Genomic DNA, 16,683 nt, shown 5'->3' on the forward strand with positions numbered 1-16,683 from the left:
TTCTCTCCCCCTCCCGTGGGACGAGGGATTTACCCGACATTTTCGGCAACAGCCTGAAAAGAGGTTGTCGCGTCATAGTCGGATCGTGACGCATGTGGTGACGCGCGGTGTCTCCCTGTCGCCGCAGGATTTTGGAATGTTCAAAATCCAGGGGTGACATTTGGGTATCTCATCATGTTGTGCGCCTTGTCACACACTGACGTATGCTGTCCTGCGAGTGACTCCCGGTTAGGGTTGGGATTAGGGACCACAGACGGACTGTAAAATATTCTTCCTTCAATGCATGGATTTTAAACATATTTAAAAATTTTAATACAATAAAATCAATTGTGCAAATGAAAAGATGTTTGAATCGTTAAGTTTTATTTTGTATTGGTCCGCTTCCAGATCCAAATCACCGTCTCTCACTTTTCACAGGGATGGATTCAGTGAGTGTAGACTGAACTCCCCTCTCCCCTCTACCCCCTCCCACCCTCATCCCTCCTTCTCCACTCCTCCCCACCCTTTTCCATTCCCGTCTCTCCCCTTCTTCCCTTCCCCCCTCTACCTCCTCCCCGCTCTTCTCTTCTCCCCCCTCTACAAACCCCCCCCTCCCCGCACCTCCCCCTCTCCCTCCCTTCTCCCATTTTCCAACCCCTTCCCACTTTCCCCGATGCCCCCACTTGTGGACCCAGCCTGCGACAGCTAGATCCCACTAATAGTGCTGCACAAAGTCTACTCCACATCATCTGTTTTAGTAACATTGACTATTGGATAAATGCAGACATTGGGAACAACACCCCCCACCTCCCACCCCACCCCCTCGCCTTGCTTCAAAATGGGTGATGGGCAGTGCCGGATTTACGTATAAGCTAAACAAGCTATAGCTTAGGGCCCCCACTTTCTAGGGGGCCCCCCGAAAAAATTGATGGGCCTCGAGGTCTAGGGGGGCCTCCGGCCAAGGCAGAACACCTACCGTTCAACTCTGGGCGGCCCCCCTCTCTATCTCTCTCCATCTCCCCCCGCTATCCGTGTCCGGGCCGCCGGGCTCCGCTCACTCCTCATCCGCCGGCACGGCAGGCCGCCTTGCACACGCGCACAACCATGGCCAGCACATCATCGGCCACCCTGCGCATGCGCACTGCAACGGCAACTGGTCGGTGCTGGGCACTTTCTCCCACGCTTTGAATCGTGGGAGATTTGGCCGCCATGGCTGTCCGGTCGTTGGGGGCCTCACAAGTGGAACAGCTTAGGGCCTCTCTTCATCTAAATCCAGCACTGATGGTGGGTATTTAGACTCAGTGCCCGGAGTAGGTGGGTGGCACTGGTACATTGACAACATTACCTGTATCCAGTTGAAAAGCCCGCTGCCTCTAGAGTTTGGAGAGACCATTGGAAGAGAGATCTGCCTCTGGGACAACTCGTGACCAAAAGTTTAGTTCCCATGCAGAATATTGGGGGTCCGAGTCCAACCCCTGGGGCCCCTGTGTCACATTTAGTTTGGAGATACAGTGCCTTTCAGCCCACCAAGTCCGTACCGACCAGCTATCCCTCGCACACTATCCCACACACGCTCGGGACAATTTATAAATACCAAGCCTATCAACCGAGAGTTAGGGTTAGGGTTACCTCCCGCACTCCAGAGGTTTGTATAAATTGTCCCTAGCGTGTGTGGGATAGTGTGCGGGGATCACTGGTCTCAGGCTGGGTCCACAAATGGGGCGCTTCGGGGAAAGTGGGGAGAGGGTTGGAGAAGGGAGGGAGATGGGGGATGTGAGAGGAGTGGAGAAGGGGAAGAAGTGGAGAAGGATGAAGGGAGGAAGAGGGGGGGAAGGGAAGAAGGGGCTCAAGTGTTCGACACCGCTGCAAATTGTTCTGTTGCTGTTGTTCCCTTAAAGGGCCTGTCCCATTTTGCGATTTAAAAAAAAAAAAATTTTTTTTTTTTTGGCGGCTGTGAAGCGTCAGTGACTGACGCCTGTAAAACCATCACTGATGATCCGCAGTCACCGAAAAAAATCACAAGCCCTGTAAGGGAACGACAGCAACAGAACAATTTGCAGCGGTGTCGAGCGCCAATCCGCTGCCTGAGTCACTGGTTCACAAACAAGCAGCGACTCCACAGGGCAAGGCAGAGAGCAAGGATAGTTATTAATGACTATGATATAGTTCAGATCAAGGAGACATGGCTCCAGGGTGACCAAGGCTGGGAGCTGAACATCCAGGGATATTCAATATTCAGGAGGGATAGACAGAAAGGAAAAAGAGGTGGGGTAGCGTTGCCGGTTAGAGAGGAGATTAACGCAATAGAAAGGAAGGACATTAGCTTGGAGGATGTGGAATCGATATGGGTAGAGCTGCGAAATACTAAGGGGCAGAAAACGCTAGTGGGAGTTGTGTACAGGCCACCTAACAGTAGTAGTGGAGTTGGAGATGGCATCAAACAGGAAATTAGAAATGCGTGCAACAAAGGTAAAACAGTTATAATGGGTGACTTCAATCTGCATATAGATTGGGTGAATCAAATTGGCAGGGGTGCTGAGGAAGAGGATTTCTTGGAATGTATGCGGGATAGTTTTCTGAACCAACATGTAGAGGAACCAACGAGAGAGCAGGCTATTCTAGACTGGGTATTGAGTAATGAGGAAGGGTTAGTTAGCAGTCTTGTTGTGCTTGGCCCCTTGGGCAAGAGTGACCATAATATGGTTGAGTTCTTCATTAGGATGGAGAGTGACATTGTTAATTCAGAAACAAGGGTTCTGAACTTAAAGAAAGGTAACTTTGAGGGTATGAGATGTGAATTGGCCAAGATAGACTGGCAATTGATTCTTAAAGGGTTGACGGTGGATATGCAATGGAAGGCATTTAAAGGCTGCATGGATGAACTACGACAATTGTTCGTCCCAGTTTGGCAAAATAATAAATCAGGGAAGATAGTGCAACAAGGGTAATCAGGGATAGTATCAAAACAAAAGATGAAGCATACAAATTAGCCAGAAAAAGCAGCCTACCAGAGGACTGGGAGAAATTCAGAGTCCAGCAGAGGAGGACAAAGGACTTAATTAGGAAAGGGAAAATAGATTATGAAAGAAAATTGGCAGGGAACATAAAAATTGACTGCAAAAGTTTTTATAGATATGTGAAGAGAAAAAGATTAGTTAAAACAAATGTAGGTGCCTTGCAGTCAGAAACAGATGAATTGATCATGGGGAACAAGGACATGGCAGACCAATTGAATAACTACTTTGGTTCTATCTTCACTAAGGAAGACATAAATAATCTGCCGAAACAGCAGGGGACCGGGTGTCAAATGAGATGGAGGAACTGAGAGAAATCCAGGTTAGTCGGGAAGTGGTGTTAGGTAAATTGAATGGATTAAAGGCCGATAAATCCCCAGGGCCAGATAGGCTGCATCCCAGAGTACTTAAGGAAGTAGCCCCAGAAATAGTGGATGCATTAGTGAAAAATTTTCAAAACTCTGGAGTAGTTCCTGAGGATTGGAGGGTAGCTAATGTAACCCCACTTTTTAAAAAGGGAGGGGGAGAGAAAACGGGGAATTACAGACCAGTTAGTCTAACGTCGGTAGTGGGGAAACTGCTAGAATCAGTTATTAAAGATGGGATAGCAGCACATTTGGAAAGTGGTGAAATCATTGGACAAAGTCAGCATGGATTTATGAAAGGTAAATCATGTCTGATGAATCTTATAGAATTTTTCGAGGATGTAACTAGTAGAGTGGATAAGGGAGAACCAGTGGATGTGTTATATCTGGACTTTCAGAAGGCTTTCGACAAGGTCCCACATAAGAGATTAGTATGCAAACTTAAAGCACACGGAATTGGGGATTCAGTATTGATGTGGATGGAGAACTGGCTGGCAGACAGGAAGCAAAGAGTAGGAGTAAACGGGTCCTTTTCACAATGGCAGGCAGCGACTAGTGGGGTTCCGCATGGCTCAGTGCTGGGACCCCAGCTATTTACGATATATATTAATGATTTGGACGAGGGAATTGAATGCAACATCTCCAAGTTTGCGGATGACACGAAGCTGGGGGCAGTTACAGTATAATGTGGATAAATGTGAGGTTATCCACTTTGGTGGCAAGAACAGGAAAGTAGACTATTATCTGAATGGTGGCCGATTAGGAAAAGGGGAGATGCAACAAGACCTGGGTGTTATGGTACACCAGTCATTGAAAGCAGGCATGCAGGTGCAGCAGGCAGCGAATGGTATGTTAGCATTCATAGCAAAAGGATTTTAGTATAGGAGCAGGGAGGTTCTACTGCAGTTGTACAGGGCCTTGGTGAGACCACACCTGGAGTATTGAGTACTGTTTTGGTCTCCTAATCTGAGGAAAGACATTCTTGCCATAGAGGGAGTACAGAGAAGGTTCACCAGACTGATTCCTGGGATGTCAGGACTTTCATATGAAGAAAGACTGGATAGACTCGGCTTGTACTCGCTAGAATTTAGAAGATTGAGGGGGGATCTTATAGAAACTTACAAAATTCTTAGGGGGTTGGACAGGCTAGATGCAGGAAGATTGTTCCCAATGTTGTGGATGTCCAGAACAAGGGGTCACAGTTTAAGGATAAGGGGGAAGTCTTTTAGGACCGAGATGAGAAAAACATTTTTCACACAGAGAGTGGTGAATCTGTGGAATTCTCTGCCACATAAGGTAGTTGAGGCCAGTTCATTGGCTATATTTAAGAGGGAGTTAGATGTGGCCCTTGTGGCTAAAAGGATCAGGGGGTATGGAGAGAAGACAGGTACAGGATACTGAGTTGGATGATCAGCCATGATCATATTGAATGGCGTTGCAGGCTCGAGGGGCCGAATGGCCTACTCCTGCACCTATTTTCTATTTCTGTGTGTATGATCAGGCAGGAGCTCTCTGAGAAACGCCGGCACAGTTTGCATCAGGTCGTCACGGTCCACATCAGTCAAGCTTTTCTTCACTTGCCAAGCCGGGCAAAATGACATGGCTTTTAGGTTGCCCGGCAGGGCTTTAGGTGGCCATAGGCTTCCGGGCAACCGTTAATTTCGAGCCCTGAATGGGTGATGTTTCAGGTCAAGACCCTTCTTCAGACTTGTTTTCCATGCTATCCAATCAGATCAGATAATATGATACATAAATACAAGCAAGTCAAACTCAAGTACAATAGGTAGGGCAAAGGGGAAGATACAGAGTGCAGAATATAGTTCTCAGCATTGTCGCGCAATAGTTCCAGAGACAAAGTCCAATGTCCGCAATGGGATAGAGGTGAATTTTCACAGTACCCTAGCTAATGGAAGGGTGGTTTGGAGAAGAAGTATTTTGCTTAATCCATTTTCGGCATGTTGCTGTCATACATATTCAGACTTCACTGCTTTTCGATTTATAAGATTTGTTGTAGTTTTAACCGTGTTCGATCAGACGCTGACCCTGAGACAACCTTGGGTTGTCGAGGGTTTATACAACAGCTGTTTTATCTCTCTCCTCCGCTGCTTCCTGCCGCTCGTTTCCAAAACTCCTGCTTCTGCTCTTGACTTGCAAATTCTTCTCAGCTTTGAAGCTTGGAAATGTGAAATAGCATCACGTTTAATATATGAAACAGCATCCATTCCAGCTACACGTTGTTTTTGAAAAATCTATATTTTTGCTTTGATCCATTTTTTACGAATTTAAAATGAGAGGTTTGACTGGTTATCTTTCTTCTCTCCTTCTCTCCTTCATGAGACCACATCTGGAGTATTGTGTGCAGTTTTAGTTTCCAATTTTGAGGAAGGACATTCTTGCTATTGAGGGAGTGCAGCGTAGGTTCACAAGGTTAATTCCGGGATGGCGGAACTGTCATATGTTGATAAAATGGAGCGGCTGGGCTTGTACACTCTGGAATTTAGAAGGACGAGAGGGGATCTTATTGAAAGATTTAAGATTATTGAGGGTTTGGACATGCTAGAGGCAGGAAACATGTTCCCGATGTTAGGGGAGTCCAGAACCAGGGACCACAGTTTAAGAATAAGGGGTAGGCTATTTAGAACAGAGATGAGGAAGAACGTTTTCACCCAGAGAGTTGTGAATCTGTGGAATTCTCTGTCTCAGAAGACGGTGGAGGCCGGTTCTCTGGTTGCTTGCAAGAGAGAGCTAGATAGTGCTCTTAAAGATAGCGGAGTCAGGGAATATGAGGAGAAGGCAGGAAAGGGGTAACTGATTGGGGATAATCAGCAATGATCACATTGAATGGCGGTGCTGGCTCAAAGGGTCGAATGGCCTACTCCTGCACCTATTATCTATTGTCTATTTTCTATTGTCTATTCCTTCCCTCCAGAGATGCTTCCTGTCCAGCTAAGTTGCCCCAGCATTTTGTGACTATCCCCTATCTTTCTAACCAACTCTCTTCAACAAATCTAATGCACCTGTTCTTGAATTGCCTCAAATTATTGTATTTTTACTTATTTTGTTCACTGTTTAAAAATTCTTTCAACATTAATGTTTGTTTTCCAAATCCAAATGTCATTTATTTCATGGATTTCTTGTGCACCTTTAGTTATGAGCATAGTGTAGGTGTTGTCTGCACTCTGGACCTTGTGCTTACTTGGATTTGCATTCGTAGCCTGTGAGGTTGGACACAAGGGCCAAATAGAACCCTGGGGTGAAGTGCGTTTGGAAACGGGAGATTATTTTAATGTCATAATTTTAATATTAATGTGCAATAATATTGTATTTTTGAAGCATTTATTTTGGGCCCTAGATTAGGCAAGGCATAGGAAGGTCCAAAACGGATGCAGGCAAATGGAATTAGTGTACATGGGCAATAAAGTTGGAATGGACTTGGTAGGCCGAATGGCCTGTTTTTGTGGTGTATCTGATTTGAACTCTGGAAAGATTGAACTCTGGTATGATGTGATTATTGGACTTTGAATTCAAAGTTCTGGACATAATTTGGTGAATACAAATTCAGATCTGATTACAGCAGCTTTAGAATTTGTTTTATTCAATAAATTACTAATTATTCAATGAAGCACTCAGTATTTTTTTTAAAACATCTGGTTTGCTAACTGGCTTCTGGCACAGTCCAGTAAGCTGCTGCATCAAAGCACTTTAAAGAAAAATAAAACTGGACAGATTATTGAGAAGGGGATGGGACCAGCTGACCTCAGGAAGTGTCACATTCACATCTGTTTGCTGCTGGATAATGTTATCACCCATCAGAGTCGTGCATCAACCTGACAGTTGTAATCACAGACTCACAGCTCATCAATGGCCGCGACTATTCAGCACCTCCAGATGTGACTGTCCCAAAGGCAAGATAGTCACTGAAATTGGCTAGTTATTGTCAGATGGGAATAATCCTGGGAATCACTAATATTGTCTGGGTTTTGTGGTCTCAAAGCTTCTGGTTGACGTGGATAGCAAAGAATTGTTTATTGTCACCTATGCATTCCCTCAGTGGTGAATCAGTACGTCTTCCCGTGGGCTACCACAGAGATGAAACACAGGGTTGAAAAATATAACTTGCTTATTCTCATACTTGCCAATCTATTTGTCACAAGCGTGCATTCATGAACATTGTGGCATCAGTAACCAGCAAACCCAGTCTGTTTTTCACATATTATTAGGTGTTACCACTGTGCACAGTAGGATAAATTGCAAGCGACGGTGGCTGAACGCTGGACATCCATAAGGTACAGTGCCAGCTATCTCATTGCAATCTAATCTCATGGCTAGGCACATCAATCATTACCTCAGTCCTTTTTCAATAACAAACTGATGTTGTTCAGTCATAAGTGAAGGAACATTCTAGTTCTGTCAGAGATCAAAGAGGAGACAGATTGATGAAGCTACATAAATGCAGAAGAGTTGTAACGAAGCTGATGCTTCAGGTCAGACCCAGGCTCAACATTCCTGTAACCTGTTGCATGTAATCAAAACAAAGATATTTTTTATCATTGTTGTGTTATGAATACCACAGAAAATATTATGTACTCTCAAGATCACATTTAATAGAATAGTATTGCTTAAATATATAGTTATTGGACTTTGCATTTTGGAAAAGTCCCAGCTGAGAGGAAGACAGCAAAATACTGAAAATATTGGGGGTGAAAATGACTTCAGGACAGTTTGTTAGGAAAATGAAGGAAATGGTAACAGAATACTTATACAGCTGAGCTGAAGTGCCCCATAAAAGATTACCGCATTAGATAAGCACCTGTGGACTTGAACGTAATAGGCTAAGTCCAGGGGGGTCAGATAAGGGACTTTATGTATGGGCCAGATATAGTGTCAGTGCAGAGGTGTTAGGAGCAAGGCCAAGTGCATCCAGTCAAGGTCTGGAATAGTACTAGGTGTGCAGTCAAAGCTGGGACAATGGGAGTGTTCAGCACTGGGAACCTAAGCAGGTAGGCAGCTATGATCAGGGTAGAATGGGGGGGCAGGTGTACGGCTGGACTCAGGGTCAGGAATGAAAGAAAGTATGAAACTGGAGTCAGGGTCAGGAGTAGTACCAGGTGTGCAGTGAGACACAGGTTGGTCAATATGGGCCAAGTGTTTGATTATAATCTGATTTCCATACATGAATATACTAAGATCGTTCATGTGCTGCACCTGTTGCTCAGAGCCCGACTCGACTGTGGAATTTAATTAGGAATTTAATTTAGCTTAACCTTAATCGTAGCTAATCCAATTTAAAGCATAAATATTGCATTCAAGTGGGAGTTAAAAGACTCGCTACAGTATGCACCAGATTTGACAATTTCAAGCTGAAAAATGCAAATCCTCCATTCCAATGGGAACCCTTCAGCTGTTACAATGATGTCCGGAGGACACAATTGGTCAGTTTAATGTTGGCAGTAGGGAAGGTTCCAGAAATAATAGGGACAGAATTGGAAATCACTTGGGCAAATGTGGAATGGTCAGGAACTGCCGGCGTGGACTTGTACAAAGGCACCACAGAGGGAAATACAGTTTATATGGAGTCCCGAAGGCATTTAATAAGATGCCACACATTAGGCTTGTCACAAGAATGAGGTCATGGGATGCAGGGGCTGGAGAGGTGTGGAGAGAACATGGCCTTTGTAACACAGAGCTCAAATACTGAAAGGATTTTCTTCAGAGGGGAGGGGAATGTATAATTGAGTTCCACAAGGACAAGTGCTGTTCTTAAACGTATTAATGATTTGGCTGGAGTTCAACTTGCAAATTTGCACGTGTCAAATGTTGCAGGTGTCGTAAATTACGAGGATAGTAATTGATTACAGAGAGATCCACACCAGCCAATGGGATGAGTGATTGGGTAGCACATAAAACTTAACGCTGAGAGATTAGAGTGTATTATGTTATTGGACAGATGAGAAAAGGCAGTATAAATGAGTGGGCAACAAGTGAGATCTGGTAGTATGCTGTAGTTTGTGAGTAACTAGAGTTGTAAAGCACAAGGAAGTCATAGAATCACAGAGAATAAAAAAGACACAGAGTGCTGGAGTACCTCAGCAGCTCACCATCTGTGGAGAACATGGATAGGTGATGTTTCACAGAGTCCTGGAGTAACTCAGCGAGTCAGGCAGCATCTGTGGAGAGAAGGAATTGCCGACGTTTCGGGTCAAGACCCTTCTTCAGACTGAAGTCAGGGGAGGGGGTAGGACAAAAAAGGAATGTAGGCGGAGACATAGAAACATAGAAAAGAGGTGCAGGAGGAGGCCATTCGGCCCTTCGAGCCAGCACCGCCATCCATTGCGATCATGGCTGACCGTCCCCAATCAATTACCTGTGCCTGCCTTCTCCCCATATCGTTTGATTCCACTAGCCCCTAGAGCTCTATCTAACTCTCTCTTAAATCCATCCAGTGATTTGGCCTCCACTGCCCACAAATTCACTACTCTCTGGGTGAAAAAGTTTTTTCTCACCTCAGTCTTAAATGGCCTCCCCTTTATTCTAAGACTGTGGCCCCTGGTTCTGGACTCGCCCAACATTGGAAACATTTTTCCTGCATATAACTTGTCCAGTCCTTTTATAATTTTATATGTCTCTGTCCTGGGCCTCCTCCATGGCCAGAGTGAGTCCCACCGCAAATTGGAGGAGCAGCACCTCCTATTTTGCTCGGGTAGTTTACACCCCAGCGATATGAACATTGACCTCCAATTTCAGATAGTCCTTGCTTTCTCCCTCCTTCCCCTCCCTTTCCCAGCTCTTCCTTTCTACTTCCCGCCCCCACCACCCCCACATCAGTCTGAGGAAGCGTCGCGACCCGAAACGTCACCTATTCCTTCGCTCCATAGATGCTGCCTCACACGCTGAGCTTCTCCAGCATTTTTGTCTCCCTTGCGTTCTTGATTGAAGTGTAACAGTGATTGAGTGTTCTCTCCCCTCTGGTGGGGCAAGTAACATGAAGTCTGTACTTTGGAAGGTCTCGGCTGAGGTTAGCCTTGTTAAAGTCCCCCAAAACAATGACTATGGAATTCACTCTCTACCCTCATTACCTGGTCAGCGAGTTGCGCTTGCGCCTCACGTACGCAGGCTTGGGAAGTGGGGGGGCGGTTGTAAACTCCAGCAAGAATCAAAGAGGTAAATTACCTTTGAGAATAAAAGGGTTTGCAGTTTATAAATCTAGGATTCTAGATTGGGAGAACAGAAGTCAGACAGTACAATAGACAAAAGGTGTAGGAGTAGATCATTCGGCCCTTCGAGCCAGCACCGCCATTCAATATGATCATGGCTGATCATCCACAATCAGTACCCCGCTCCTGCCTTTTCCCCATATCCCCTGACTCCGCTATCTTTAAGAGCCCTATCTAACTCTCTCTTGAAAGTATCCAGAGAACCGGCCTCTACTGCCTTCTGAGGCAGAGAATTCCACAGATTCATAACTCTCTGGGTGAAAAGGTATTTCCTCATCTACGTTCTAAATGGCCTACCCATAATTCTTAAACTGTGGCCCCTGGTTCTGGAACCTATGCTCATGAACCTACACTGCACTCCCTCAATAGCAAGAATGTCCTTCCTCAAATTGACCAAAACTTCACACATTACTTCAGGTGTGGTCTCACTAAGGCCCTGTACAACTGCAGAAGGACCTCTTTGCTCCTATACTCAACTCCTCTTGTTATGAGGGCCAACATGCCATTAGCTTTCTCCACTGCCTGCTGTACCTGCATGTGTACCGTGATGTAGCTGCACCAGCCCTGGTTAGTATTCCATCCACCGCATTGTCCGGAGTCGACTCACACAGCCAGGTCTCGGTGAAGCACAGGGCAGCGGCTTGAGAGAAGTCCTTGTTTGTTTGGCACAGGAGTTGAAGTTCGTCCACTTTGTTGTTGTGAGAACGTACGTTTCCCAGGAATATGCTTGGGAGTGGTGTGCCTGATCCACGTCGTCGGAGTCGGGCAAGTACTCCAGAGCGCTTCCCCCGGGTCCTCCTCCGTCTCAAGACCTTGAACGCAGCCACAGCTCTGCCGACGAGTATGTCCAAATAATCCAGCGAGTGAGAGAAATCTGGAACGATGTTTGGAGGTACCAGATGTCTGATGTTAATGAGTACCTCTCTCATGAACAAACACATACAAAACAGCAAGGAGCAGTACATCGTGGCAGCCATTGTCAGCACTAGCCGGAGAGAACTTTATTGATATAGATCGTGTAGAGAAGTTACAGTTCTCATTGGAACAAAGGAGGTGTGAAGGGACCTGTAAAGAATGGTATTTAAAGTTGTCTGGGCAGAATGGATAAAGATTGTTTACAGTGACAAAGGAATCAGGAACGAGAGTACAGGGGATTGGCAGTGATATTGTGTAGTCGGGTGTCCAGTCAGAGATGGCCCCAGATATGGGCACGGGAGACAACAGGTGTGTCCAGGTATGTGCGTGTCACACCCACACAAGGGCAGCTTCCACCATCGTGTGAATGTCGGGACACTCATGGGTAATTGCCCGGTGACCAAGATGAACTCCACTCCATGGTAATATCCTGGGAACTCAAACACTGAGCGCAGGTGTGGGGGACAGGAGATGGTCAGTTTAAACCACAAGTCTGGGAGGGCAAACTGCAGGGTGGGAAGGGACAGAGCGGGGAAGACTAAATTCCGCCACATCCTTCTCTTAACAAAATGCTTGAAGTACAGTCACTTCGTAACAACGATACTACGTCTTCAGAGAAATGGCACCAGCTCCCCTCCTGCCTGTGTCTTTGGCCAGACTTGTACTGCCTCTGAAAGATTCTGCACTTCATCCACTTCGCAGCCACTTAACCCGGAGAGAACAGAAGGCATCTTTCATCCCAAAACACAGCCTAATAGGCCATTCTCACGTTACGAGCTGACGCAAGAGGTAACCCGAGTGAAGGGGTCGTGGTTGAGCACGATATAACAAGTGAAAGATCGAGGTTAACCGAGTTCCCACGGGTAGACGGCAGTTTCCCGTTTACTTGTAATTTCTGCGATGTTCCCAGTTCGTCTCCCGAGTTACTCTTGAGCCAATCCTGATTTAAGTTTTGTTTTAATAAGCAACAGTGTTATGTTTTAATAATCAACAGTGTTAAAGAAGACCTCTCCATCCTATGGCTTTGTTTTAAAGATATAATTCAGATCGGCCGCATCTATTGATGTGACCTACAAAGGGAAAATGCGCACCATCCAGTGCCAGAGCAGTTATACTTATGATTTGTTTGAAACACACAGGTTTGATATGTTTTAATTGAATTTACTGCCATGTCTACACACTGCGGGGAGACGGGAGATTAAATCTTTGAATGTGGACGGATGTGCACATCAGATTGTTGTGAGACAGAGCTCAAGGTTCGCCTCCTGAGTTGCTTTGGTGCCCAGACGTGAGTTGAGATGGAGAGAGGTGGGGGGGGGGGGGGGGGGGTGCGTCATTAATCTGTCTGGGGTGACATGGCTCTTGGGTTAGGCTGGGATCATTCTCTGCGGGGTGATCTTAGTGCGGGAGACAAGTGTAGGAGAGGTGTACTGACTGTGTGGGCAGAACTTTGGAAATGATTGCCCACCAGTCTCAAAAGCCGCTGTGTCTCCCTGTCCCTGGGATAGCAGGGGGCGATCAAACAGCACAATACCCCCCCTCCCCCTCCAACTCCAGAGGAATCCGCTCCCCGATGGGCCGCTACGGCGACAAGTGGCAGTTCGCCCACAGCCCGAGCTGCGCCCCCTCATCCGCAACCCGGGTTCCTCTGGAGTTGGAGCGGGGCTGGGCTGGACTTGCTGTTGGCTGTGGGTCTCTGGGTTCTCCGTGCTTGCAGTGGGCCTGGTGGGCCTGGTGGGCCTGGGGGTCGATGTCCGATTGGTCCTGACGTCTCCGGTGACTGGCACGGACCTGCTGGCATCGCCGACGTGAAGACAGTGCAAAGCCCCCGCGCCGGTGCAATGGGCGGGGAGCTGGAGAGGGGAGGGAAGGGGTCACACACATGGCCGGGAAGCAGAGGGGTGTAGGTGGGGGTGGTGACAGATGGGGCCAACAATGAGTGGAGAAAGACAGAAACACCGTCGTGCAAAGGAGACCTACAACAGTGCATGATCTCTCTCGCGTGGCAGGTGACTGTCGTTGGGAAACTGAACGGAGCGACAATCTGCTGTTGCCTGCCCGCTGAGTTAAAGAGTTCCCACGGTAGATTCACGATACACTAAGGCACGGGCCACTACGTTCTTAAATCGAGTTAAAATGTTTCAATTATTAACCACAAGAGTAAAATTGACTCGTGGAAAATTTCAAACATGTTTGATTTTTTGCAAGAGTAGACATGTTACACGAGAACCTGCTGTTAGCGCCACGATGCACTACGTTGCATCCACGAATGCCGTACGTTAATCGTACGTTATTGCCACGAGGTTTAACTCGGGTTACCTCTTGTGTCAGCTCGTAACGTGAGAATGGCCTTTAAGAATTCTGCATTTGATGCAAAAGTGACACGTTATCACGCATCGATGCAAGGATCTGGAACGATCTGATTAGTGGCTTGTCATCATACCTAGATCATATGTAATAAGAGCAGAATTAGGCCATTCGGCCCTTCAAGTCTACTCTGCTATTCAATGCTCAAAAGTAAGCGGGATGTGTCCGATTGGAAATAATCTGCCGTGTTGTGGGCAAGGACAGAATGGACTCAAAGGGCAACATCCTTTTGATTGTCAATCTCGATCCATTTGTCCAAGAGGCCTGTATTTATTGCTGTACCTCACCCATTCCTTCTCCCCAGAGATGCTGCCTGAACCGCTGAGTTACTGCAGCTTTTTGTGTCTATCTTCAGTTTAAACTAGGATATGTACGTCCTTGGAGTGCAGGAGGATGAGGGGTGATCTTTTAGACGTGTACAAAATCATGAGAGAAATAGATCGGGTAGATGCATAGAGTCTTTTGCCCAGAGTAGGTGAATCAAGGACCAGAGGACAAAGGTTCAATGTGAAGGGGAAAAGATTTAATAGGAATCCGAGGGGTAACTTTTTCACGCAAAGGGTGGTGGGTGTACGGAATAAGCTGTCAGAGGAGGTAGTTGAGGCTGGGACTATCCCCAACGTGTAAGAAACAGTTAGGCAGGTACCTGGATAGGATAGGTTTGGAGGGATATGGACCAAGCGCAGGTAGGTGGGACTAGTGTAGCTGGGACATGTTGTGCTGATGGCCATGTTTCCACACTGTATCACTATATGACTAAACCAGCATATGCAGTTCCTTCCTGCGCATCTATTGCTGTATGTACTTGATAAGATCATGTAGAATTATTTTGTCCATTTCCTTTCGTTGTCGTGTATAAATCTGTATGCATTGTAGTTTGGTCGGAATAGAGTGGCTCTTCAACATGTATTTTCACCTTTGAGGGTGAAGGGAGAGATGGAGAGCGTCGAGTAGAAGCCTGGGCTTTAAATAAATCAAGCACAGCTGATGGTATCATGGCACATGAAGACGAGTAAAATCTTTCCACATTGTGGCTGCATCTTCTTCGAGCAGACAGATCCATTAACAAGGATGCCTTCCGGAGTGAGAATGATAGCAGGTCAGAGCACACTGAACCCATAACACTAAATAGGCTGTGGATAACTTTGAAGTCATTATTCCAGGCGATCAACAGTTCTCTGCATGAAGTCATCTTGAAGCATTTGAATGTCTGTTCAATGTTCAGGTATATGGAGGAGGAGGAGGAGGAGGAGGAGAAGAGTAGCAGGAGTGGGCCAACCAGCCTTTGGGTCTGATTTATGCCACACTCCTCGTTCACCGTTCCCTCACTCTCTGTCATCACTGTGCAGCTTTTCCAACGTTGATGTTTGCTGAACGTCCCCACATTCAAGGAGCTCTATCATCATGTGGAGTGTGAGAGCACGTCATATAAGATCCATGCATGTATTTACATGGCAGATCAAGCAGCAGTGAGCAAACAGTTGCAATAAATCCACCCATGCAGACAGTTTTGCGAGTTGCAATAACTCTATCCCCCGTGCAGTGACCACAAGTTGCAATACCTCCACCCCCATGCAAGCAGCATGACTGAGTTCAAAAGTTAATTTTAATAAAAACAGGATGATTTCCATGATACCAAATTTCCTTTTAAACCGAATTTTCGAGTCAGAGCACAAAATAAAATAAACTATTTATGTCTTTGTGCAATATAACAATAAAATAATACCTGTAGTCATTAAATAGTGGCATAAAAACGTGGTTTTAATTGACAAAATGTTCTAGTTTTTGGCATCTCGTGACAGATTAAAACATAATTGGATCATTCCAGGTTAATTGGCAATGCCTCTCAGAAACCGACAACACAAATAGAAATGTTTTCAGTGCAACAATAATGATCATCTCCTGAAAACAACCACCATTTGCATCACTAGTATAAATAAACAGGTGCACAACCTTTTATCCGACGATCCAAATAACGAAAACCTCCGAATAGCGACATTTTTTCAGTCCTTGAATAAAGGTCCTTGAAAACGTTCACGGAGGGCGGCCCGCAGAGGTGACAGCGGAACCTCCGGTCGGTCCTCGAAGAAAGGGGAACTAAATCCCCATTCATAAAAGAGAAGGTGAGGGTATATTGCGCGGGAGGGTTAATAATTGACAATATGCTGCTGCCTGCCCGCTGAGTTATAAAGTTCCCACGGTAGACTCACGATACACAGTGTATCGTGAGTCTTGCGTGGGAACTTTTTTAACTCAGCGTGCAGGCAGCAGTAGATTGTCGCTCCCTTCAGTTTCACCCCACCTACACCCACCCCTCTGCTTCCCGGCCATGTGTGTGACCCCTTCCCTCCCCTCTCCAGCTCCCCGCGCATTGCACCGGCGCGGGGGTTTTGCACTGTCTTCACGCCGGAGCCAGTGCCAGTCACCGGAGACGTCAGGACCAACGGGACACCGACCCCCAGGCCCACTGCAAGCACAGAGAACCCAGAGACCCACAGCCAGCAGCAGCCCAGCCCCGTTCCAATTCCAGAGGAACACGCTCTCCGCTGTCCCCGTAGGGGCAGCAGGTGATGGCTCGGGCTGTGACGTCTCCGGCCACCCCCTGTACAGGAGCTGAGACTGGGAACTGTGGGGTTGTTTGCAGTTGCAGAGGGAGGGGGCAAGGGCGGTACAGTTCCCAGTCTCAGCTCCAGTCCAGAGGGGTCACCGGAGACGTCAGGACCAACGGGACACCGACTGCAAGCACGGAGATCCCAGAGACTCACAGCCAGCAGCAACTCTAGCCCAGCCCCGCTCCAACTCCAGAGGAACCCGGGTTGCGGATGAGGG

The 16,683-nt window shown here is 46.7% G+C and overlaps 1 protein-coding gene across 1 annotated transcript in view; it reads left to right on the forward strand.

The window, feature by feature from the left end:
- The window catches only part of zgc:153039 (uncharacterized protein LOC767698 homolog), a 103,503-nt gene that overhangs the window by 62,613 nt on the left and 24,207 nt on the right, over nt 1-16,683 (forward strand). The gene's annotated exons all lie outside the window — the stretch shown is intronic.

This window comes from Leucoraja erinacea, chromosome 14 (genome assembly GCF_028641065.1).
Source record: "Leucoraja erinacea ecotype New England chromosome 14, Leri_hhj_1, whole genome shotgun sequence".
Taxonomy (NCBI): domain Eukaryota; kingdom Metazoa; phylum Chordata; class Chondrichthyes; order Rajiformes; family Rajidae; genus Leucoraja; species Leucoraja erinaceus.